At 39.0% G+C, this 27,836-nt stretch overlaps 1 protein-coding gene across 1 annotated transcript in view; it reads right to left on the bottom strand.

Annotated features, from left to right (window-relative positions):
• SPARC (secreted protein, acidic, cysteine-rich) overlaps positions 1–26,580 on the bottom strand; it is a 50,259-nt gene extending 23,679 nt beyond the window's left edge. The window contains exon 1 of the mRNA XM_083131886.1: positions 26,402–26,580. The gene's annotated coding sequence lies outside the window, so the exon portion shown is untranslated. The remainder of the gene's footprint in view (positions 1–26,401) is intronic.
• Positions 26,581–27,836: the final 1,256 nt, after the last annotated feature.

Here is a 27,836-nt window from a genome sequence, read left to right on the forward strand (position 1 = left end):
ATCTCTATAAAGTATTTAATTATGACAGCATGTCTACTGACAGTAACTATTTTTTTAGTTTTACTGAACACTATAATTTATCTGTCCCTCCTCTCTAAACAGGGATGTCCATCACCCCAAGATCATGAATGCATTACCCCCCCCCCCCACCTTAATTCATTCATCAAAATCCCCCACAATAGTTTCGATGAATACATAATAGTTTATGTTTATTTGAATGCAATAACATGTTGAACTGTCCATATTTTATTAATTGTTCACTTGTCGAAATAACGGAAAGCTAGCACATCGATTGCTTAAATGTAATAAATTAAATTAAATTATATAAATATGCATTTAAACAGTGTTTGCGAATTGGAGAATAAGATTTATAAAATCCACACATTTAACACAAATTGTTACACAACTTAAGATAGAAAATTCAACCTAGCCAAACAAATAACTTGCTGCAGAAATTTCTTAGCTCAGGGCGAGAATATAATACGGCTCCTCATTCAAAGAACTCGCTCCCTCTGCTTGAGGTAAATATAATTATTTTGGTAATCCATAGCAATAATTACCTGGATTTTATCTTCAATGCAAATTTCACTTGTTATGTCCTGTGACAAGAAGTTAGAAATGTGAATTTGAAAATATTTATTTTTCTGTTTTATCGGGTAACGTGCGTGCACGGTGTTAACATATGAAGTACACTTAGTACAACTATTACAGCACACAGGAAATCATTAATATTGCTAATAGAAGTACACCATCCAAATGATGCACCTGCTTTAATTAAGCAGTATACCAACATAAAGCATTATATTTTAAGAAGTGATGTTATTAATCAAGATCGAGAATATCGTCAATGTCTTGTAATGTAGCGATAGTATAAAACTTCACATTCACCCGATTAAAATGTGAAACACATATACCCTTAAGATATTATTGCGAGCGAAGCAAGCAAGAACATTTTTACATCCATTTCTTTGCAGGCTTTCAAAAATATTAATTTAATGGGGTGTCAATACTTTCTTAGGATCCCGCGATAGTTACTCTTTTCGAATGTTGGGCGGCAAAAACGTGTGTTTGTCTGTGAAATAATATTAGACACGCCCCCCCCCCCCCCACTACAGAAATCCCTTGACAATCCAAGACTTAACTCTTTATCAAGAGCTTTATATCTCCCCCCTTAAATTTAATACTCAATCCTCCCACCAAAATTTTCATGACAATTTTAGACTTACTGTTTATGTTGAAGAGTGGATATTGCCTCCTCCAAAAAATTAATTCTCAGTCCCCACACCAGAATTTGCACAACAGTCTAAGACAAGAGTAATACACAAGAATTGGGTACCCCTCAATTTAATGTTAAATAGCCCCTATACTCTGTCCCGGAAATCTCTGGAGCAAGGTCACGCATAGCGTCAGAGAAGTGGGGAAAATCGACTGGGCAGAGCGAAGCATTACACGCTGCTGGGAACGCTGGTAACTGCAGTTGTCATCCGCCCCTTTCCATGCAATCCCAATACTCTACGTGTTTATTGGTGGAGCCGTCTCAGGCCACTACTTGCGCAGAGACTTATTCTCCTTTGCTTGCTCCAGGGTGTAACTGAAATACCCGCCATAATCGAAGACTTAACACTGATATTGAAGAGTTGGATGTATTGTTCCCCCCAACATTTAATTCTCAACCCCCCCCCCCAGAATCCAAGTGTCAATTTAAGGCCTAATATGTAAGATTTGGATATTGCCCCCCCCCCAAACACATATTACCCGTTACAATTCCCTTGGAAGTCTACAAATTGATATCTATACCTAGGTATAGCAGCAATGGTTAATTGACGTGAACAATGTAGCATTGGGCACAAGTTTCAATTACCATTGAAATTTCAATTATAAAAATAAAGCTCCAAAGTTGAGTGGACACAACATGCATCCAGAAACCCACCTGTGGGCACCCCTACCCCTATATACTTTATTTTCTTCATCTAATGGATTCAATATGGTGGATTTAAGGTGTAAACTTTACATATATACTGAGGTGCAAAAAAAAACGCAACACTTGAAAAATTTACAGGCAAGGTGATATATTTAATCCAAACTCTTTATGACATGCTTGTAATTATAAGTTTTGCAGAAAATTGTGTATTTTCTTCATGCTACAATATTTCTAACACAGAAAGAGTAATTTCTTTAACCAAATCGCCATGAATAACGTAATGTAACGTAAAGTAAACTGTACAGTCATTGTGCACACTGAACATTTCCCATGATTTTGTGAAATTTTTCTTCCACTTTGATGTCAGGCATATTCTTCTGACTCCCTGTAGCACTTCACAAGATTTTTTTGTACTATTCCCATCATATTCAATAACGTGTGTTGTTCCCTCTGGCATCAATTACAGCATGCATCCTGTGAGGCATACTCCTTATGATGGTAGTGATGTCCTGCTGGTTGATTCGCTCCCATTCTTGTCTGAGGACTTCTCGCAGCTCTTGCAGGGTCTCTGGGGCACGATGGCGAACATTTCTTCCTAAAATGTCCCAAACGTGCTCGATAGGGTTGAGATCTGGTCTACGTGCTGGCCACTGCATAACTTCAATTCCAACATCATTCAGGTAACAATTGACACATTGTGCTACATGAGGACGTGCATTGTCATGCATGAGCATGAAATTCTCACCAATGTAGTGAGCAATGGGAATAACATGATCTCCAAGGATTTCTTCAATGTAGCGGTTTGTCGTGACATCCACCATCCACAAGAAGCAGGTCTGTTCGTGCAGTCAAGCATATCCCTGCCCAAACCATCACAGAGCTACAGTTTAATGCTGTCCTTGACGAAAAAGTGCACGGTAAATACCTTTCTCCTATCCTTCTCCAAACCTTTTCTCTTCCATCTGGAGATCTAAGGCTAAATCGAGACTCATCAGAGAAGAGAACTGCTCCTCACTGCTCGTCATTCCAGTCACTATGGTGTCTTGCAAAACGCAAGCGATCCTTTCGTTGTTTTCTTGTCAGTTCTGGGCCAGTAGCAGGTCTCCTGGATAAGAGTTTCGCATCATGCAACCTTCTTCTCACAGTCCACTTGCTGACATTCACACCTCTCACTTGTTCAAGCTGATTTCTGACTTCAACTGCAATCATGTGGCGATTAAGGAAAACCTAAAGGTGCAAAAACTGGTCATCTCTTGCAGATGTTGACGGCCGCCGTCCAGAACCCGGCCGTCTAGAATATGTACCAAGCTATCTTCATCTCTGGATGGTACGCAAAATTGTGGACGGTGTGGTACGCAACACTTGAGCAACATAACGAAAACTGCGCCCATCCTCTACCAATGCAACTGCTTTGACAGCATCCTCCCTACTTAATGACATCTTACCTCCTTCAAGTGATGGATTTCACTTGCAAAGAAAGAAGACACAATCAGTGAGTGGCAATAATGGATTATTTGCTTTTGTTGTTGAAACAAACAAATTTTATTGCACAATAATGCAGCTTATGTCATTGTGGTTGCGTATACACTTTGTTACCATTGTTGGCCATTGTTGAGCTTATTCTGCTGTCTTTGTATACATTGTTGTCAATTAAAGTTTTTAAAAACCTACATAGTGGTAAGAAAGTAACGGTTAAAATTGGCATGTCATCATATTTATCAATATTTTTGAGGTGTTGCGTTTTTTTTGCACCTCAGTGTATTTGAGAAAAATATATAAACGTTGAATTTTATATTATTTGAAGGTAAAAAAAAAATCCCCCCAAAAAATCTCGATGGTGCAGTCTGTGCCATAAAGCCCCCTGTGGGCACCCCTGGCAGTCCCAATTAGCTGTTCTGATCATAAAGTAGACTTGGCCTTGATATATATATATCACATGTCAGCCCTCCAGTCAAAGAAACTTATGTTTTACCCTTTATTATTGTTGTTATTATTATTATTTTACAAATCATTGAGTTGAAAATACTTTTGTATTGTTGACAAATTCAAACCTCATTCTCCTCGCTTCCTTTCCACAAAAATCTATCAGTTTCATTAAATTAGGCACACGCAGGAGATGTACTCAGTTCTATGCAGCAAAGACGATTCCATACAGGTAAAACAGCGGCAGCAAAAAATCAGGCAAAGCCAGACTGGCTAGATGGCACAGTGGTAGAGCAATAGTACGGTATGTCAGAGACCCAGGTTCAAGTCCTGGTCGAGGCATTTTTCGCTGAAAATTCCATGTATTCACTTTGTTGATGGATAGTTCTTTGCCCTTTTGTACTTTTTCACGATGCACAGATATGAAACAGCTACCACTTAATCTGTTCTCCTTCATGGTAGCTACCTCTGATCTTACGCCCTAGGTTACTGTAGTTACTGTAAATAATAACAAATAACAGTGGCGGCGATAAGGAGATCAGTTGCCCGTCCACTTTTTGCCTCCGCACCATGGGGCTTGGGGGGGGGGGGCTCGAGCACCCCCAATGTTAACGATGTGGGGGCAGAGTCCCCAAATAATTTTGCTTAAGAGGATCTAATGTATTATTTTGCTTCTCTTGTAAAGTTCACTCTGAATTGTGCCACATGAACTTAACTTTAAATACACATTTGAAATGTTCTAGACCATCAATTTGGGGGGCCGAGACCGCTAAACCATCAACTTTGGTGGGGGCTATGACCAGAGACAGCAAAACACATGACTTATTACTATATACTAAGTATGTAATTATGAGTATTGTTAAAATTTTTACTAAAAAGGGTTTCAAAAGACGATGTGCATGAACTAGGGTAGTGGATGGGACGTTCGGGTTACAAATGACTGACATGACATTCAGAACGAGATCATTAATATATTAGGGAGATCTGTTTTGCGCTCCGTGGTAGCAGATATTAAAAGTCGGGAATATTTTGCTATTATGGTTGATGAAACTTGTGACATATCCATCCGTGGACAATTACTATTCTGCATTCGAAATGTGAATAAAAATTTTGATATTTTTGAGGAATTCGTGGGCTTTTATGAGATTCCGAACACTGAGTCCAAAACTTAAACAAGGGAGAGAGTGAGTCATTCATTAATTTATTTCAGTGAACAGGCCCCCCCCCTCCCAATAATTTTGACAAGTCGGCGCCCCTGCTCCGCACTATGCTAAACCTTATCTACTAAGGAAAAGTAAACTGTCCTGCCTCCCCTCAACAGTATTGGCACCCCTCCCCTTCAGTTTTAGAACCCAATCGCCGCCACAGAATAATAATAATAATAAAAAGACAGCAGCAAATTGTCAAATACAGACTACGGTAGGTGATTTGCCGACTTTTCAGGATCCCGAACAATCGAGGAATTCTCTGCACTATAAGTATCTGAAAATTCTTGCAATTCACAGTTTTTATTCCAGAAGTGCAAAAACAATGACTTGAGGGGGAGGGGATAGTGTATAGAATTCAAGATTCAAAATTTTCGAAAAGTTCCCATTCAGAAAAGTACCGGGAAATTATTATATTTTTCTATCTCCGATCCCATCCCGTTCGATACGCTGTGGAGGCACATGCCACAGTGGTTCGGATCCCACTTTAAACTGCAGGTCCAGTTCCGATTAGCCTATCTGTGCTTGAAGTGGACTTACAGGTTTTAAGTACATAGGCTGATGATGACGGTGAGGATGAAAGGGGGAACGGACCCCCCGGGACCAGGGACTTCCATCCACTTCCTGTAACGAGATCGTGAGCACTCAACGCACTCTGTTACTGAGGCGAACTTAATGATACTTTGCATAATAACATGCGATGTTATATACCCATTGCCGTTAGTTTGAATAGGTCACTGCATCGCACTACAACAGGGCAACCAAATGACGAACGAAGTTTTGTATGGACTGGATGAAGCATGGATCGTTTATGAAACCAGTGCAGTGGTGAAAAAAAGGTAACAACCTCTGATGAAGGAGATACGTGGCCTCTTTACAACGAATTCTTTCGGTGCATCTGGACTTCGCTCCTAGAATAAACACATAAAACTTTCTCAGTTAACTTACGCGTAACGGATGGAAGTGTTTGCTTACGGATTTCTTTGCATGTGTTAACGTCAAGATTACGCGTAAATGTGTGCGACAGAAATGTGCAAGGGATGGCCAAGTTACGAGAAAAGGCAAACAGTCTGTGCTGGTAGAGTTTGGCCACGTAGACTAGAAGTTTATCTTGATTTTGGGGACATTTAGCCATTACTTACATTGTGTGCAGTTTGATTTATAAAATATTCATTGACACGTAATTCACGTACCACTGAGACTGTAAATTCTATCAACCGTCTTGGTTGTGAGGTTATTACGAACAGGATTTTCTCATCTACTTTGTATTTTGTTACTATTCCTGTGAACAGCTTCTGTCTTTCAGTACATCGCCTACAACATTTGAAGTTGCTAAAAAAACAGATGTCTTATGAGAATTCTCATTCATTTGCGACACGCCTTTCTGAAACTCTTGCACTACTCATTTTAATTATACAGCTGCTGATACTGAAAAAAAAATCCACAAGAATTCAGGACGTTGGTATTTTGCGGCTTCCGGAGAAGCTTTCTAATATTTGAAAGAATCATTTCCCAATGCAAAAAACATGGAAACATGAAATGAGTGATGGAAAATCGAATTGGAAAAATATGGGAACATGTCCCTTAAATTGATTGATTTGCTTTATTTTACTTCGCTTTTAGTGCCACTTTTGGCTAATTTGCGAAGATGGGGTTGAGTGATGACATGAAACTGATGAATGGACAAACTCAAACATCCATGCCCAGACCGGGATTCGAACCCAGGAACCCTGGTGTCGTAGCGCGATGTACTAACCACTCTGCTACGGGGACCGGCATGTCCCTTAAATAACTTAGTTACTGCAAAATGCATTGTTCGTTGCGTCCCGTGCACACACCCATACTGCTCTGATAAAGTGAACCTTGGAGAAGGAGAGGGAGGGGTCTTCATGGTAAAGAAGCGTATTGTTCACATTATTATGACCCATGATAATGTGTGGAACAGCCATATCTCCCCCCCCCCTAATGTGTCCTCATTGCGCTGAGGACAATAAAATTTCACTTGACGTTTTTCCTGACGTCCTAACACAAGATATGCTCTACAAAAATAATTACAACAGGATTCTAGTTTATTTTGCCAAACCAAACTACTTCACTTTTCACGGGCATTTTAAAATATTAAAAATATAAAGAAATGTTCATAAAATATCTACAATTAAGTACCTTGTTGGAGAATAATGTGAAATGTGCTTCAGTTCCTAATCCTGGAAAGTACAAAAACAATGCTCTTTAACTAACTTTCCAGATCAGTGGGAACCTTGTACAGTCACGGACACTCCTGCATTGTAACGATTTCATTGAAAGTCAATGAGTTTGTTACAACCCAGAAGTGTCCGTAACTGTACAAGGTCAAAGAAATACAAACAAAGGGAGTTATAGATCCAGTCATCTCGTTGAGTGCTTTCCAGTCATCTTTCTCATCCCTTTCACAGCGACAAGCGTGAACAGATTAGCCTTTCTGACGATCGATAATGAATACAAATGAAGCAATGAACCCGAAGTCATACATTTAACAATGAGGGTCTCGAAAATACGTGGATTGGAAGAGTCTGCGCCTGGATCAGTGGCATAACCCTTCAGTTGACGGCGCTGCCAAGAAAGAACATTCCTAAGAAGCGTTGTCATAATCTATTCACTCGAAAAAACGCTGCTGTAAGCTGTCACTTGCTTAGACAGCATACTGCCTTGTTTTCCATTTCTTTATTTCTTCGAATGGTTTCTTGAGCAGCGCTCTTGCTTTCAATATACGGGCGCACCACATTTCGCTTGGGCATTGTAAGCAGGGTTGGCAAAATTTGTGCTTTTTTAAAAACTTGTTTTAAATGTTCTAAACTGTGTTTCAATCAAGAAAAAAACAATTTTTCTAAAATAAATAAAATGTTAAAGTATAGCCTATATCAAGAAGACGTACTTTCTAAGAATGGTTGAATTCATGGAAGGATTGTGTTTCTAGTTATAAAGTAAGCACTTTAAATCTCGCATGTAGGCCGTTCGAGAAGGTTCAAATATTCCACAGTTGCCAGGCTCCACTCTATCCCCCTTGATAGCTACTCTGGTTCCCAGTAGCGCCGATTGGGTACCAAAACTAAAGGGGGGGGGGCAGTTGATTTTTCCTTGGTAGACAGGGCTTAGCATTGAGAGGCTGTAGTGCGGTGGCAAAAAATGGTTTCTGAAATATTGCATTTTAGTGTGAATACATCAAATTACATTAACAACAATGTACATACATTAGGTACGGAACAAAACATTGGCATGTGTTTTACACGTTTCAAACGCTTTTGTTTTAACCATGCCAACCTTGACTGTAAGATTGTATCTAGGGATTGTAGCAACACTAGGCATGCCTCGATTTTCAGAGCGAAATCGAGGACGAGACGGTCCATGAAAAATCAATACGAGAACGACACCGAGAACAGACCCTTCTTCAGAATTATCGAGACAAGACTCTCGGTCTCGTTCGAGACTTCAGTAACTTATAAATGATATTAGAATGTCAAAATTACTTGACCGACTAATTTAAACACAATGAACGTTTATAGTTCCCCTTATTAATTCAGTTCTTCCGGGTATGGGGTGAGGGTGGGGGGGTGAGGGTGTGAGAGGTGTAAAGCCCGGATCGCCTTTACGTTTGGACCTCTCCAATGAAAGCTTTTTCCTCCTTTCTTTCCTTTATTTCCATCCTTGAAGCATAATCCTCGCCTTGCTTCCTCTTGCAGTCAAAAATATATCGGAATGCAAATACATAAATCTTTTCACCTACTACACAGCAGCTGACGTGTATACTTGGACTTTCACCCAGGCAAACATGTCATTAAAAAAAGACACCATGTAATTCCCTGCCTCCACCTCCACCTTAACACGTGCAAATATGAAATCCAGGCAGTACAGCACAGGATATTACGTCATCTGGCAGCCATCTTGCGAAGCGAATAAACAGGCTGCTGTTTTAGGAGCAGATGTCTGGGTGTCTGGACAAGAACAAGTTCGTTGAACCATTTAGTTTCGATCTTACAAGCAAACACTTAAAATGCGTTCATGTGATTTGCTGATGAAGGAGTCTGGGGAGGAGGGAAGAACTGGAACACCGAAGAATCTGATAAATATGAAAGTCGACAGGCTAATCTCCTTTTCTGCAGGAATTCCATGGAATTTGCGTTTTGTTTTACGTCGCTTTTGTTGTCTTTTCAGGTTAATCATGACGATGAAGATGAATCATAATTCGATGAACCTGATAAAAGACACTCACGAAGAATAACCAAGCCGTGAGTCAAGGACGTCACAGAGGTGTCTATTATTATTATTAACTATTACTATTATTGCAATTACTATTATTATTAAGTTTATAGATGTTGAAACGGATGTGTGGAGAAAAAATCAGATGTTAAATAGTTCTGCGAGTTCCAATAGTTCTTCAATCCATGGAGGCTTTTATTTGAGAGGTCCCGCAATAAACTGGAGGTAGTACCCAGACGGGAGATTCTTGGTCTCCTACGAAATTTAGGTGTGATTTATGTTTATAAATCCAGACAAAATAGAGCCAATGCCGAATCTCGTCTCGATTTTTCCTCAAATGCATCGAGGTAGCTGAAGATCCCTGTTTGATTTTGGATACAGGACTGGGTCTTGCAGGAGTACATGTCTTCTGATTTTGTTTTCGTTTCAACCTCACATTGAGCCGATAAAAGTGACTTTTACATATTCGTTATTAAAGCCGCGTAGTGATTTTAATTGTCGGCTATCGGCAGAAAAAAAATCTTCCAAGCATATTTTCTCGAGCAAATGTTTACTGTGGATATAACAATTGGAAGAACAAAAGAGCTGCCATATTGTTAGAAGTTAACGTAAAATTAACAATTTTCTACCGTTAAAATTCGAGTGTCTGTTAATTTACAAAACGGGATGCAACCGGTTTTTACGTGAGTCAAGTTACAGTCACCGGTAATAAAAATGGGACACCTAGAACCTGAAATTCTCTTTTCCCTGTTCCCTGCAAGGCGTTGTGTGTGTTGCCTAACTCTACGGCGATAAGTGGATTTTAATAGCAAATTTTCAATGCCAACTTCTACCACCGCCGTTAATTTAGGAAACCCACGTAACGCCTTTCAGGAGAGGGAGCCCTTCAGGATCTAGGTGTAACAATTTTATTGGCGGTGACTGTACATTCATGTTATCATATCTCCTTTCTGTGGTTACCAGCATCGGTAACCATTTGGAGTATTAAACACACACTCATACATATTGTATAAGCCTGTAGTGCATCATTGCAGAATTGAAACAGTAAGTAAATAGTACTAAATTTAAACTGGAATATTTTATCTTGCAATAAGATACAGATGGTGCTTAATATACGTAAATTGCAGTTTTGTGCACATAAATGCATTAATACTTTAAAAAAACAGTCATGGTCATTTTTACGGTAGCTGAATGGCAGCGGAAACTGACGTCATTAAACAGTAATCTTTCCAGTCAACTTTTTACAGTGCAGTATATAAGATTTCGTTGTATCTTAGGACTCAAGTGCAGATTTAGCAATAGGGCCAACACGTGCACTGTGGCAAAATTTGGAGAACGAAAATTTTCTAACTATCTAAATGCTTCCAATGAGTTCATAGGGGGGTCGACCCCTGTAGTATGGGCGGTGGGAGGTGGTTCTGATTACACGACAACCGCTGTGATCTTCGAGTATAGAAGGCTGTGACCAATATTGAAAATGTGCGGAGCTCTATCTTGGTTCCGGGTTCTTACATAACCCAGTGCAGAACTCTCGCATTTGGTATGAGTGGTACCGTTTCGATGCCCGGTTGGGAGCACAAAATATATCGATTCTCAGCATCGTGAGGACAACTAGGCAGTCGCTGACAAGTAGTAGTATCGAACTTCGAGAAAGCCCGTGATGGGTGGCAAGGAACAACTCTTACTTTGAAAAATTCAGCCACATGATTACTATTTATCATGAGCGATTTACCGCAACGAATGGCGGTATTGTTTTCCGATTGCAGGTGAAGTGTGGCACCGACGAAAGATGACCGAGTGGAGATAATTCCTCTTTGTGGACAGGAGGGATGCTCGCAGACGAAAGTGCTGACAAAGTTTAATAGGAGACATCAGGAGAGTTCAATAAGCCATAGAGCAGCTGGAGAGTAACGGGTTCTGGGTCCTTCCATTTGGGGGAAGTGTTGAGACTTGTGGCGGACATGTGAAGAACGTTTTACATTATGGAAATGTGGTGTTCATGTCTTCTAAAGTTTATGACCACCATGTAGGAAAAAAAAAGTGTTGTCAACACTGTTCCGTTCCAATTGAGGGAGAAAGAGAGAGAGAGAGAAGCAGTAAACCAATATTCAACACTCCAGAAAGCTTAATTTATAAAGTTTCATCTTTCTAACTACTGCTTTTCCTGGGAGCCTACTTGGAGGGGTGGTCGTGATATTGTTTCTAATTATAAATTAATTTAATATAATCCATTTTAAGTAATAAGTACCTCTCTTTTTAATTTAAATTAACAATAGCCTACTCACTGTGATCGGTTAAGCTATATATTACAATATAAAAGAAAACAACTTCTCGAAAGTTCAAGAATAAAATGTCACCCAAGACCTCTTCAGCAGAAACTGTGATAAGCGTGACACGGGCTATGGCGGAAATAACTGATAATGTGACCTACATATGAATAAACCAAATGGACTCATTACTTCTGAAGCAAAGTACCAGATAACCCAGAAAATTCTTACAAAGCAGGATCAAGCAGAGTTAGTATGATTACTTTTGGAAAAGAGGAAAATTAATTAATGTTGCTTTGGGCATCTAACAATAACCAGGACATAGCTGCCTCGTGGAAACCATTTGAGGGGACGGAATCCTAATGGATTTTCTGTATTCATTTATTTATTAAATTATTTTGCTCTAGAATTTTACACAAGAAATGAATACAGGAAAATAAAACATGAACTTGATTGATTGATTTAGTTTATTTTACTTCGCGTTTTGTGCCTCTTGGTTAATTTGCGAAGATGGGGATGAGTGATGAAATTGATGAATGGACATTCACAAACAACCAAGCCCGAGCGGGATTCGAACCCAGGATCCTTCGCGTCGCAAAAAAACAACTTTAATTATACGTTACTTTCTTTTAACCCCCTCCCCCCGCTTTTTTTCTTAGTGTTGAAGTGGCTGGAATAATAAACTCCAAATTGACTGATGTGTGGTCAGCTTTTCATTTCGCCACCGAAGTTCCTGGGTTCGAGTTCCGGTGTAGGCACAGTGTTCTTTATCACTCATCTTCATTATCGTTATTAACCACAAAGTGGCAGAAAGGCCAATAAATAACAAAAATACAAATACGAATTCCAAGTTACAGTCCAAGTGGCTTCAGTTGAAGCTGATTTGTGGCAGAGGGCAAACAAGCAGTCTCAGTAAATTGGCGATTGATTGATTTGGTTTATTTAACTTCGCATTTCTGCCACTTTTGGCTAATCGCGAAGATGAGGATGAGTGACGATATGATGAAATTGATGAAGGGACACTCACAAAGAACATCCATGGCCAGATCTGGATTCGAACTCGGCACCGCTGACGTAACGCGCTGTGCTAGCTTGACTATCAGTGGAGACGCCAACATATGTGGGGGTTGCAGAAATGACTGGAGGGGTACATGATAATTCCATCACCAGATATCTTCTGTAATGAGTTTTTATATGAATTATCTGTGAACCATACCAATTACAATACTTTAGATAAATATTAAAGAGGTAAGCAAAGCATTGTCATTTATCGCACATAAGAGGACATAGGCTGAATTATCCTATCCTCGTCAACGTTTGCAGATAAGAAAAGGAACGTTAGATAGCGCGTTAATAATCGCAACAATGGAAGAAAATTTAAGTAGATAAATACTAATTGATTGATTGATAGATATAGTTTATTTTACTTCGCGTTTTGTGCCTCTTGGCTAATTTGCGAAGATGGGGATGAGTGATGAAATTGATGAATGGACATTCACAAACAACCAAGCCCGACCGGGATTTGAACCCGGGACCCTTGGCGTCGCAGCGCGATGTGCTAACCACTCGGCCACAGGGTCGGGCATAAATACTAATTGTGCAAGCGCTTAGTTTGCATGCTTACTTCCAACAATTTCAGAAACTGGAGAATGACTGAATGCTACTTTCCTTCCGATATCACCAGTATTAATAACCTAAGACCAAATTCAAATCGTTATTCAAATCTTCCGCATCAATTTTAGCAAAATGTATCGTCATTTCGAAACACATACAATCACATTAAAGAAAAGACTTCGTAAAACTAACACAGCGTATTTAAATGACTAATCTGTACTGTATTTATATAGGTTATATACTCGTAGGTTTGAAAATTAGCTACAAGGTTAATGCATGTCAAATCATCCAGAATTTTGTGAATATGTCACACACCATTCCCGATTTTGATGAAATTCCGTATACTTATAGAACATTTGATACTGATTCCAAACATATCAATTTCATTGAGAGAGGTCAAGGGGTTCAGAAGTTATGCGCTTTTTTAAACCTCAGGATACGCAAAATGCGGCTTCACTTTGAATGACACGCATTAGATTATAAATTATTCTATCTTCCTTAGGTTTGACTTAGAACTTACTTAAGTTTTTCTCGTTTTGAAAAGGGTGCAACTTCTGACCCCTTGACTAATCTTAATGAAATTGACATATTTTGAATCGACATCAAAATTTCTATAATTATACCAAATTTCATCAAAGTCTTAGGCGACATGGCCTGGATGATTTGATATGGAATGACCCTACGACATCGAGGAGGGGGGTGGGGGGTAGTGCGCTCTCACATGTTGTTTCCAAGATATTATAATATTATTTACACGGATTATTTTTTTTAATTCACGCTGGGTGATTGATTGAGACAATATTGTCCATAATAATCAAACTTTTCAAAGTTTTCCTCTATATTGCTGGATTTTTTTTTTTGGAAATAATAACCCAAAACTATCTTTATTAGAGCGGGTGCGCTTCAGACTCACGGGCAGCTCTTACAAAAGACCATTGCCAATAATTCAATAGAAAAAACAATAATACAAGTAACGTAATACAGAAAACACAATTAGGAGATTGCAAAATAAGATTAACTATCCCAATCTTCCTAAAACTGCGAAGCTGGAAAATTGATTGATTGACTTGGTTTATTTTACTTCTCATTTCTGCCACTCGTGGATAATCGCAAAGATGAGGACAGAACTGATGAATGGATACTCAGAACATTCCTGCCCATGCCGAGATTCGAACCCGAGACTATGCTCCATTGAGGTCGGTGCTGTTAGAAAATATTTCTGAAAATTCCCTCTTCCCTTGCTTTCCGAATTTCAGTATGAATGTTATTTGATGATACCGAAAGTTACATAAGGGTACCACGCACTGTCTTACTACATTGGCAGTCTTTCGGTCTGCTATTCCAAACACTCTAATTTTAAGTTCTACACAAGCTGATTGTAATTTTCTTTCTTCCTATTTCGGGTATATTATGTAATGTTTCTAACTCTTCGATTAATCGCGACGATGAGTATGTGAATGATGAATCAGCCATGCCTGACACGGTTGGCTAAGAAGGTCCAGTAACTTCCCAGTTGGCACCCTTGACGTGAAGACCCCTCAATGCATCACAGAACAGTTCTTGTCCACACGAACGAACAAGCCAGAAAAAAACTGCAGGAAACGGGGCCATGTTAACTCGTATGCGTACAATGGACATCTTTCACATTTAAGATGAACTTTGGCTGCGTGTGGGTTGCTTTTTGTTAGGAAGTGGCTCTGTAATTGCAGCCAACATCTGCGGAAGCGAGGGAGTTGATATCTCAGTCAGCTTCCCGTCTAGGAATCTTATCACTAGATTCTCACTCCCCTGTTTGCTAGGGTTCATTAGCCACACATAAAGCTTCGCCGTCGTCGCTTCTTTTAATGCAAGCAGACAATGACATTAATATGTACAGACAGCGGTAGAGATAATTGTAGGCAAATTGTCCATCGCTATTTTAATTCTTATTTTATTCTACATCCTGTTTTGGTTTAAGGAATGGAATTCTGTTGATTCTAAGCAGATGTTGTCCTCTGTTCATTGATTATCATCACATTGTGGAAAACGCTGATGAAATTGGTGATGGGACAATTCCCCCCCCCCCCCCCCGGGGTGTTCCAAATGTTTATCACTTTTGATCATAAAATCACAAACTTAACATGCAAAGGAGGATAAGGTAAAAATTCAAGCTGTGGGGGGGTCTATCATCACACTCTCCCCTTGGGGTCTGAGTCCCTACATGACACTCATGCAAACGACAGTGAATAATTAATTCTTGCTTTCTTATTAATGATGGTATTTTTATAATTATTATAATTACTACATAACTGCACCTATAAAAGCATTGATGCAAAATTAATATTTTTATGGTGTTCTAGTGAATGATAAAAACAAATGTGTGCCACATTGATGCAAGTAACGTATTGAAATAGTTAGTTCCTTTTTTTATACAACTGCACCTATATGAATATATATAAATAACAAAGGAAGCAGTGATTCAATAACAACATGGTTTCTTGAATTGTAGTAATAAAAAATGTATGGGCAACTAAGGCACCCCCATCAGGTAAGTAAGTTTCTTTATGGTATGGGTAAGAAAGGATTAACTGTAAGAGGAATTGAGAAGAAAATGATAGAGAAACACAGGAATAAAACAGAAAAATGGAAATAAGAGAATGGAATAAAGACAAATAAACATACATAGTACAAAATACTCTGGCAACACCAGAGATGTAGAATACAGTATTTCCGTGTAGACGTATACGCAGCTACAGCGTACACTTACTGAAAGGGAAATGGGAATTGTAACTTTTCCACATTTTTTAGTACATTCGACGGCATATAATTTAGAAAAGAATTGACCAAATGATGTGCTGCTATATACCCACCAACCACCACCTTTGAACCGCCACCGAGTGCTGATGTAATGCTGGATGTTAACCAGGATGGCAGACATATGGGCTACATACACATCCGCTAACTTCTGCTGATGTAAGCTATTTTTAGGGATTGCCAGCTCCGGCGTCTCACTGGAGGATCTCATTTCGATGCGTCAGCACAGCAGAAATTTGCGAGGGTTGTTTCAAAAGTTATATCGTTAAATAACCCACATTACTCCTTGTTCTTGCTTACAAATCATTTCAGTCATCGACTGAACAAATAACCTTGTGTGTGTGATAAGTTGCAAAGTCTCTAGAATCATACAAGTTGCCGAATCCTACTTTCGACTAAAATTCCTGTAAAATATTGTTGCTCCATTAAAGTCCACAGCCTGATCACAACTTAGGTGACATACACATACATGTTCAAATCATTGTCGGCACTATTTTATCCAACCCGCCCCCCCCCCCCAACAAATTCCTAAAATGTCTTCTTCATACAATTAAATATTTTCACAAAGGCCTAATTTGGTTCTAAATGTACCCCTCCTCTGCCGATGGAAAAACTGTTAGACACAAAGTTACTGCTTTCTGAGAAAATCAAATGCTCCATTCTTCATTTGTACGTACAAATTAAGGTTTGGTTCTGGCGAATAAATGAGCAAATTTTCCAGTTCCGAAATTAGGAAGGTAACGTAAGTTAAGGAAATGCATTACAATTATTTATATAATACTAACCCAGGTGTTCTTCAAACTTTTTGCTGTCATGACTTCCCTCAGCCGCCAAAACCTTTAACATTGACCATTTTGTCACGAGAAGCCGGCAAAATAATTGAAATTCGTTTAATTATAGAATGATGTGAAAATATTTTATGTGAAACCACAGTCAAAATTCAATGAAAAATAAACAAAAGAGGATTACGACAGAGAATGCTATTGGATATGATTAAAAATTGCCACTTTGATAAGATATTGAACATCTCGGTTTATGTAATTAAATATAATGAATGTCGCACGCGGAAATGAAATGAAACAATGATTTAGAAACTTTTGCCTCCCAAAATGCTTCGCTTTAACCTTTAAATGATTCTGAATCAACAGTTTACCTACAGTTTAAAGTGGAAGCCGGGACACTTTATTACAAGACGACGACGTTACCACTACGCCATCGGTGAGGCCCACATGTTCTTATTGCTCGTAGGTAATAATACGAAATAATTGTTTTGTAATTATGTTTAAATTGTGTACTTCGGAACAAAAATCAGATATTTCAGACTTCTGAAAACTTTCGGTTACAGGTCCCGAGAATACTTCCATAACTTGCACACACACACCTCTTTCTAAACAAATTCTGCGCAAGCTGATGTTAATATTTAAACTTTGTAAAATAGATTTCAAATGTTTTCGCAAGAGAATCCAAACTTCAGCGCAGAGGCTGATTTCAGTCTTTTGAAAAAAAACGTGTTAAGAAACGAACTGCCGCTTTACTGAAGTGGTGACACCTGAGGATTTGCCACGGTACCGTTAGGAGGGACGGAGGTCGCCACCTTTGGCCCACCATTCTCTCCACCTGAATAGCCTATATGGGAGATTTTCAGAATCATTTATAGTATGTACAATAATGCAGAGAAGAGAAGAGAGAGAGAGAGATACAAATAGAAGGATATATAGACAGCTGGAAAGAAAGAGGTGACAGAATCCCGAGAAGAAAAGGAGAGACAAAAAAGATAGATGAAGAAACAGAAGTAGTGAAGAAGTAAGAATGAGAAATGAACAGAGGAAGAGAAAAAGAAGAAACAAGAAAAAAAATAGAAACAGGGGATACAAAAAACAAGGAAGCGATGAAGAAGAAAAACATAAAAAAGAGAGAGGGGAGGAAAGAGAAAAGGAAGGAAGATAAAACAGGTGAAGAGAGAAAGAGAAACAGAAGAAAAAGAAACGGAGAAAAAGAGGAAGAAGAGAAGAGAGAAAAGGAATAAAGTGAGAAAAAAGAAAGGAACAAAAATGGATAGCGAAAGGGAAAGAAGGTTGAAAAAAAGAAGACAATCTTTGAAACCATGTCAACCGAAGCAGAGTCCTGAAAATATTTTGTTCACTCTTAGCCCTACGAAATCCTCAGGCAGCGCTATACAATACCTTGCTTTCATAAGCTGCCGTCGTTTGTTCACAACACGATCCCCCTCGAAATCACATTGTGCATTGGGTGCGCTTGGGAATGCTTCGTTAAACTGCATTGTGTGCTGCACGTGATCAGTCAGCCTACACCCTTTTCACGCTTATCATTTCGTGGAATCAAACATTTGCACTAACGGTGCCATAAAAAAGGTTTTTATCGCTTGCGAGATCCTTATACTCCAGCCGACTTATTCGTTTCGGAATGCGTTTGTTGTGTAACTACATTTAAGATCGAAGATTTGAGAAATTCCCAGGTCAATTCTCGGAATCTAAAATCAAAATTCGATGTCGGTTCAGCCATCTTGAGAACACATGTGGAGCTACTTTTAAAGAAGTAAGGGATTTCGGACAGCGACAATGAGACTCGACGCGTCGAACAAGATTTACCTAATGCAAAACGACTCACTACTTGAACATTTTCTTGACTGGCGGATAGCATTTCCATTTCGGTGTGGAATCTTCTGTTCTTATTTATTCGTTTTTCACGTTGCTCTCTTGAAAATTGAACCTCGAAATTTGAAAAACGTGTCCTCGCCAAATACAAAGTTATAGGTGACGTAAGTTTTTATTTTAAGTTCACTTTATGTACAGATAGGCTAATCGGAACTGGACAAATAGTTTAAAGTGGAATTCGAACCAGTGTGTTTTTAACCGGGTATCGAACCTGGGACTTCTTGATTACAAGGCGACGACGTTGCAACTACGCCACCCGGGTTGTCTTGTAACAGTCTACTTTTGTATATGATAATTTAACTGCTTAGTGAATGAGGTTTCTGTCCTTATTTTACTCATATTTATGGTACCATTTGGACTGTATTTGTCGGATTGTGCTTGTCAAGAGGACCGAAATTTAATGCATTTGTTAAAATGCAAATTTCAACACTTTCATCACCCACCCTTATCATAACAATAACTATGATCCAATAAGCTGAAGAACAGTTCCAAACTAAACTTCCCTTTGAGGAGGAATCGTTCAGTCCTTGCTCTTCCCTCCCTCTTCAAAAGTCCTTGGTTGGATATATGGAGATAAGAAAGGTTGGATACATTACGCGACACATTCGGCAACGGTTCCGATTGTTTTGATTTTTTTTTTTCAAATTCTCCTAGCAGGAAGACTAATTACCGTAGAATTTTGGCAATCATTGTCACATGAAATTTGAACCTTCCTTAAAGTAATGAGCACTGTTTGGATTTCGAAAAACAGTTATTTATGTTGAAAAAAACAACAAACATTTCCTTACGCAAACATGCGCGGTTCCCATGGACAATGTATTTTCCGTTGACAAGCGACTGTAACAAGTATCTTAGACTAGTCGGAATTAATGTAGGAGTAAATCGGAACCTTAGTAGAATTCATTTAGGGACTTTATTTTAATGCTAAGAGAACCAAACCTGGTCTTCCTAACCTAACTACGAAGACATATGTTGAACAAAATCTTCAGTAACCGCTGAAACACCGCAGCATGTGTTAACAGAAGAAAATCGAAATCGAACTATGTTAAAATTGCATTCGTAGCATGATAAAATCGCAATAAAACAAAAGGAACTTGGGCTACACATTCTGCAATGCAGGCACGTATCCAAGGGGGGGCTTAGGGGCTCGAGCCCCCCCCGAATGTTTTCGGTTTTCACTAGATAAAATGCGGTTTTTGGTTTCTTGTGGTGTGAAATAAGATAATGTGCCGATAATTTAAGGAGAGAAATAATTATCGATAATATCACATATCAAAGGTGGGAATCAGAAGGGTCGAGCTCCCCCCGCCCACTTACAAGATTTTTTTCTGTTTACACTAGATAAAATTAGGACTTCGGCTTCTTGAATAATGTGATTATATTTATTATCTTGTTAAAGCCACAGTTCATATGCAACACTTTCTTTTTCACGCACTTCTCGTCCATCGGTGCGATCCACGGGCAAAGCTGGCAAGATACCCTTGCTCGCTCTTCCTCCGCCTGACCAGTTTCCAGGTAGAAAAGACCGCCAAAATGAAAATGGAAGATTTCTACCTCTACCTCCCTTGCCCCCTCGCCCCCGCTGCAATGGTTGAAAGTCTGGTATAGGACAGATAGGGGATTGGTTTCTCATAGATTTTTTTGTAAATCCTCTAAAGAACTCAGGGTAAAAGTTTCTGCAGTACTTATGTTCTCTGTATTTACACAACCTTTTACACGTTGTACAATATGTATGTATAATATGGGATGTAGTTTTATTATTTATGAAATGGGAACGTGTTATGTGCGGACAATAATGCTATGCTTTGTTTCTTTTTCTTTTTTTCAAATATGGAATATATAATGATAAAATTAAAAATATTTGCTCAGGTTCTCTCTCTGACTCTCGTTTTAGTAGTGTTTTATTTAAATATACTACTCTTGGCCTCTAACAGTCATAAATACAGATGTATTTATTTGGGCAAGAGAACGCGCGTTCATATTGTTGTTAGTTTGGTTTATTTTACTTCGCTTTTCTGCCACACTTGGTTATCGCGAAAATGAGGATGAGTGATATGATGAAATTGATGAAGGGACCTCATATGAACAATCCAGGCCAGGATTCGAACCCGTGATGAGTGCGGTCAAATCAAATCGTCTTTTATTTTCGAATGTGGGTGGGGGTTACGTGTACTTTTTTTTTTAGTACTCATTCATCATTTTGCAATATTTTCCTGTTATTAACATTCTTTTTTTAGGAATACTGGGCCCTAAAGGGGGGAGGGGTGTGACCCGCACCCCCCCCCCCTTGAGCACGCCACTGACTGCTACCCCAAGTGTCGACGTCACCTCACGTCACTGCTTGCCAGCATTTGGAAGCTGCACAATAAAGGTGGCTCCACACGTAGAGCGATTCGTTGTAATTTTTAATCTCTGGAAGGCGCGAGGGGGAATGTTCTTGAATAAGAGGAGTCAAACTACTGGCAATATTTATAAATCGTTTATCTGCGCAACGTTCTAGAATATAATTAGGATATAAATACGCGTTAATTAGAACCATTCCTAAATATATATTATTTGACCGAACCTGGGATCCAATAACAAAAATGGCGTCTCTGACGTGATTTCCTTTTAAGCGTTCAATTCAAGGACTTGTTCATGATTTATTTGATTGTGTACAAGGGGCTTTACTTCAGTCTCCAATACGAAAAAAACTTCTGGTGATGTGATTTTAAAAAATGTGTCAAAGATAAAGAGTGGCGTTCTCAGGATTTTCGGAAGGGAAAGGGGTTACGCTGTCTTGACGTTTTCTTTTTAAAGGAATACTGGGTCAAATGGGTCAACCCTCCCTTGGGCAAGTCACTGGAGATAAATGAGTAAGCATTTAATCATATTGGGAGACGAAACATTAGATGTATTGGGAACGGGAGGGTTTTCACTGTGCATTAATTGTTTCGCGATCCAGCTGTATTTTAGAAGACTTCCTTTGTTTCGTACCGATGTGTGACAAGACTGCGGAAGCTGTCACAGACAATTTTCAACACTTGCGAGTGTTTAGGCCTGAATGTGAACAATTTGTTAGGTTTGGGCTTTTATAATAGCTGCAAACATGGGAGGACAAGACACATTAGTGGCGTTCAGGCTAGAATCAGAGAGAAATATTCCAGAACTGTCTGCATCCAGATCGCAGGCCACAGTTTGAATCTCGCGTTGTCGAGTGGATTGTCCATCCCGTGCATGTGTAACAGCTTCGTAACACTTCTAGTACAGTCAACGGCAAAGATAATGGTAGGCAAATTATCCACCGCTATTTTAATTACTTTTTTATTCTACATCCTGTGTTGTTTTAAGGAATGAAACTATGTTGGTTCGAAGCTGGCTTTGTTCTCTGCTTATTGACGTCATTATTTCAATTCACTGTCATCACAATGTGATACAGACCGAATTAAAATGGCGATGGACGATTCGCCTACTGTTTCTTTTGCCGTTGGGTGTACACAGATGGTTTCATGCCCGATGAGAAGAAATGGACAAACACACATACTGAGATGGTTCCTTCACACAAAGTTAGTGCATGGAAACAGAGGAGCAGGGACGGCGACAGGGGTGGGCACGGGTGGGCAAGCGCCCACCCAAAAATTCCTGTGCCCACCCGATTGCCCACCCAATCAAATTCAATAAGTACCTACATATACTTGGAGATAGCTATATGAATGATTCGTTAAATAAGTGTATTCTGGTGTTCATAACTTGTATATTTTACTTGTGAATATTATCTATGCTAGAAATGTTCACATATTATCAACCCATAAAAAGCCAATTTTGTCATTAGAAAGTGAAAGTAATTACTAGAGCTATTGAAACAAAAACTGTGATCAAATGAATACTTCCATGATTAAAAGCAGTTAGTAGGCTTAGGAGGCTCAAAATTATTATGCTGGGTATGATCAAGATTAGATCAGAATTTAGGGTGAACTTTAGGACTGCAGCTCCGGGCCTCCATATACGAATATAAATCCCGGCCTGGGTATGGTTAAAATAATCTCCAAATAAACAAATAAAAACATCATCTTAGCGTTACTTCCTCCGGTAACACAATGCATTATTTCAAATTTTTAATTATTATTATTATTGTTAGAATAATTTAATCAAGAAGACTTAATTGGCCATGTGACACGAATGATAGAGGAAAGAAGAGTTTATAGGATTCTTGTTGGGAAACCTGATGGTAAGAGACCATTAGGGAGGCCAAAACGAAGATGGAGGGATAACGTTGAGATGGACCTAAAAGAAATCGGCAAGGATGGGAAAGATTGGATTGATCTTGCTCCGAATAGGGACAGATGGAAGGCTTGTGTTGCTGCAGCCACAAACCTTCGGGTGTAAGTATGCTAGAGAGTATAATATAGTTTTAATTAGCTCTGCATTGAAATTCCAGAAGTGTCCTTTTTATTTCATTACAATTTTTATATATCTGTTGTCTTCCAATATCAATATGGTATGCGAAATATCAACTTTATATTTATTCTACTAATAAGTAGGAATCACAATAATCACTACAATACTGAAGTGAATAAATTTTAATAAACAAGTTATGTATGGAAAAAGCTACAGAATTATTCAATTACTAATGAGTGGCTTATCCTATTTAGAAATCCTCGTCCCACTCATAAATTTTGCCACATTGAACAGAATCTGTAGATACAGTTGAAGTAAAGAAAGAAAGTTATGTCACGAAGTATCCAGAAGACGATTTTGTTAGTTTTCGTTTTAAGCCCACTTTTATGCTCAGATAGGCTAATCGGGACTAAACCTACAGTTTAACGTGTAGTCTGAACCTGTGTGTATTGTGCTTCCACCAGAGGAGGGGGAAGTCGAACACAGGACCTCTTCATTATAATGCGACAGCGTTATGCCATTGGGGAAGAATATACAGAAAGAACTCGCACCAAACGTGGCATTTTATCACCACAGAAGATGCGTCCATTTTAAGAGGGTGATTGCCTGAGACAAATATTTGAGACTTTCGGAAAACAACGTCATTGTTCACGGAATTAGCTGCCTTGATGCAGTAATGAAACGCTGTGCAATTGAAACTACCACCTCAACTTTCTAAGAGCTATGGACTAATGAAATTCCATTTTTTGAAGAGTAAGTTCTGGTTGATTTGTTTTATTTAAAGCCATTTTTCTGTTAATTTTGATAATGGCGACGATAAGGTTCAATGGTAATTAGATGAAAGTAACGAAGGGGCGAAAACAAACACATACTGACACTCAAAATACAAATCCTCATAAATTATTACTTTGACAGTGATTCCAAGCGCCAGGGACTCGTTGCCCTGATAGAATAAAGTTTCCAGGGTATGCTGCACAGGGTAGAGGTTGAAATTCTAGTGTGTTCGAAATGGTCACACCATACAACCCAAGTCATCTATGAAAAATAGATGAATTATTTCTGGCACGGTGATCAACTTCGATGAATTCCCTGTGTCCTAAATCATTTTGTTACCTCAAAAAATATGTTCATGTGACCATACGTGTATTGCTTCTCCCGCATTAGTAACATGACAGTTCAGAAAACGAATTCTGAACAGATTTTTCAATCTTACTTGTTTATTACTTATGAGTAATATTTTGTCAAAATAACCTTTCATTAGCCTAGGAATACTTCCATGGACAATGAACAAAGAATTTGTTCTCCATGTGTGTTTTAAATCATTCCTAATAAGACGTTCATTTTAATCCAAACATTCAGTGGCGGCGATTAGGAGGACCGGGAAGTGGGGGATGCAGTTCCCCCGCCACATTTTGCCACTTTTTGCCCCCGCACTATGGTCTCTTTATGCTAAGCCTTTTCTACCAAGAATAAGTATATTGTCCTTGCCCCTCAAATGTTGGCACCCAATCGCCGCTACTATAAACATTAAGATAGATTTCTCAGTTGTACAAACCTTGTAAGCTAAGAAAAGTGACCCCCAAGGAGTAAGAAAACTCTTTCAGTCAAAAACTCATACGATGAAAATACTATGCTCAGGAACATGCATTTAAATTACGAGAAACTTCACGATGGTCTACCATCGCACTTTCTGTCATAATCGCCGAATACATAAAATCAAGTATGTGCCTTGTATTTGCAACACAAGCTTAAACCTAATTCACATTTATTTCACTGTATTAACATGCATGAAAGAATGTGATTAGAATATTTGGTTGGGATATGGCTGCGCATGTGTAAACACTTCCTTGAAATAATTGTGTCCATCAGAGACAAAACGAAAGGAAATGGAACAAGATACGACAATAGATTAGAAAAGATAAAGAGGAAAACAAGGAAAGGGAAAAGATGTAAGAGGGAATTCGGGAGTTGTAGAGAGAGGGAGATACATACCTCTTACATACACATATATACTATATATGGTTTTACATTTATACTGCCCACCCTAATTTATCAATAAGGAGCTTCTGCCCACCCGGTCGAAAATTTCTGGCGCCGCCCCTGCAGAGGAGTCGAGTGGTAAAAAGTGTCTCAATTTCACGTTCTGATTTAAATGGCAGCTTTAAACAGTGGCGACGATTTAGGGGTTAGTTCCTCTCCATTTTTTTGCCTCCACACTATGAATACCCCTTTAAAAAATGTTCCCCGAAAGGAATTACTGGATACGTGCTGCTCCAATGAAATTCCAGGAATACTGATATGCTGAACAATCGGCTCACGGTTTTCATAATTACTTGGTTGAAACAGTAATACAAGACCAATTAGCACTACATTTAAACGAACATTCAAACTAATTAGACTGTGAAGAAAAAAATTATATCGATAAATTACAATGTACTTTTAACTACAGAAAATACAAATTTCATTAATTTTAAAAATGTACAATTTAAAAACTGAAATAAATTATAAAAATAAGTTTAAACACGTGTTAAAATCGTTAAAAAATACAAACAATTGGCCACATGTTTTCAAACATTTAAAACTTACTATATATTTTATTTGCACGATATCCGTCAATCATCACTTAATAGCCTTTGGGTAAACTTTCCCGTTAGCCCGGGGGTGGGGGTGGCAATGAGGACGAGTTTAACAATAATCTGGAAAATATATGTATTTTGTCATTTATCTTCGCATTTCTACCACTTTTGGCCAATCGCGACGACGAGATGAAATTAATCAAGGACACTCACAAAGAACGCCCAAGGCCTGGCGGGGACTCGAACCCGTAAGCATCGGTGGCGACTTCGAAAGTCGACCACTTAAAACACACTCGGCCACCGACCAAGAAATCATCCAGAAAATATTTGCGTATTTGCAACATACTTGTGTAAGAACTCAACCTCCCCCCTCCTTTCCAGTGAAACTATTCTAATGATCTCTCCCGTGAGATTTGTATGAGGATATATATTCTGGGTTTCCGAGAAGAAATTCCTAAAACATTTTGTGATGACTTATTTTTTTCAGCACCAATGTAACTTCAACATTTTTTTTACACGCATCCCGCAACAAATTCAATGGTGGAAATTGCACCAGTACTATCAAAAAGACGAGTGCTACGCAGATTTCCAACATGATTATTTGGGCAACAAAAGTCGACACTCTCACACTACTACCACGCAGAATACAGAAATTACCATTTGATTCACGTTTGGCGCCTTGCTTTCCTGCTGTCCAGACACTTAGGTTTTTTGTGCAAGGGCTTTCAAATACTACATATTTATGGGTGGGTCTGTTTTGATCTAACGAAAAATTAATGATTACTTTGTTAAACTAATAATTAAAATGATTACTTACAGTAAGATTATGTTGCCACAGCCAGAAGTTCGCTAGTAGGTGAGGTTTTAAGACAAGAAACACCTCGTACTGTCGCCCCAACACCTATCTGCGAGCGTGCGATCCTGTTGCTGACTACGGAACTCAAACTACAAAACTGACTAGCGTAGTCTCGCTCTCGTGCAGTGGCCTTTCTCGTTTCTCCAGCAACAGGACCTATTTTTCCACAACGCCCACTGAAGACGTTCGCTTTCGGTAAACACACAGATGGGACAGTGTTGCCAAAGTTAACGAATGCTATTAGGGAACAGCTGCGAGTGTGAAGTACTGATTCGATCTTACATGCTCTGCTGTACGAATCATTTCATGCGTTTTTCCAATCTGCTGACTTGACTGGTCGGTGCCAATGAAATTCAACTTTTGCGAGCGAGACAAAAAACAACAACTTCTATTTGCTACAGAACATTTGGATATTATTATTATTTGTATTTTTCTTATTTTGTGTAGTTTTTCTGACTTTATAGGGAGGTGGGCAAGAAAGTAATGCATTACTTTGCTTCCAAAAGCAATGCATTGCCGTTACTTTGTCACACTATAAAAACATTTAACTGTTTACACAAGTTTCACATATTTTCTTTGTAGTGTATGTTTTTACAGTGTAACATTGCAATTTTACATGCACAAGTTTAAAGCAACGCAACAAAGTATTTTTCATTCGTCACTTATGTGACGCAAGTACCAAAAAAGAAGCGTGTTGCGTTAGTTCCCAACTGTGAATCACGACGATGAGGATGAACGGAGAGAAGAAAAATATGAAGAAAAGGGGAAAAAAATATCGAGGCGTCGTCCCTAGTTCGAATTCCAATTTAAACTGTAGATCCAGTCCCGATTAGCTAATCTGAGCATGTGCGTGTGAGCGCACGTGGAGTGTTGGAAAGCAACAAATTTGGCTGCTTTTGTCTGCCTGTCCCGGCGAATATTGTGGGTGGTAAAGGCTCCAAATGAACTGGCCAAGAAAATAAACATTAAATGTATTAAGGAGTTCTTGCGTAGCCAAATGGTTAGTGCTCTGGCCCTTAGTGCGAGCGGTCATGGGCTCGATTCCAAGTAGGAGCCTCCCAGCGCCCTGAGAACAATTGGTAGGCTGCTTGAAAAGGAGTAGTAGGTTCCAGTCTCGAAAGACAAAAACAAAACAAAAAACAGCGCCGATGGGACTCGACACGCCGCTCTGGCAGGCAGGCCCTGGCCCTTGGAAGGCTGTTGCGCCATGCAGTTAGTTTAGTTTTAAACATATATTAAATGATGCGAACTAATTGGAACTGTCCATCGCTGTAAAGGGACGCGGAGAGAAGGAAAGTTTCAAATAGCAGCATGCATTTGATGCTCCTGTTCTCTTTCCTTTTTTGTTTATTCCATTCCTGCGTGGAACGTCTGCGTTGCTGCAGCCGAGCAAAAA

This window comes from Lepisma saccharinum, chromosome 11 (genome assembly GCF_977018435.1).
Source record: "Lepisma saccharinum chromosome 11, izLepSacc3.1, whole genome shotgun sequence".
Classification (NCBI taxonomy): Eukaryota; Metazoa; Arthropoda; class Insecta; order Zygentoma; family Lepismatidae; genus Lepisma; species Lepisma saccharinum.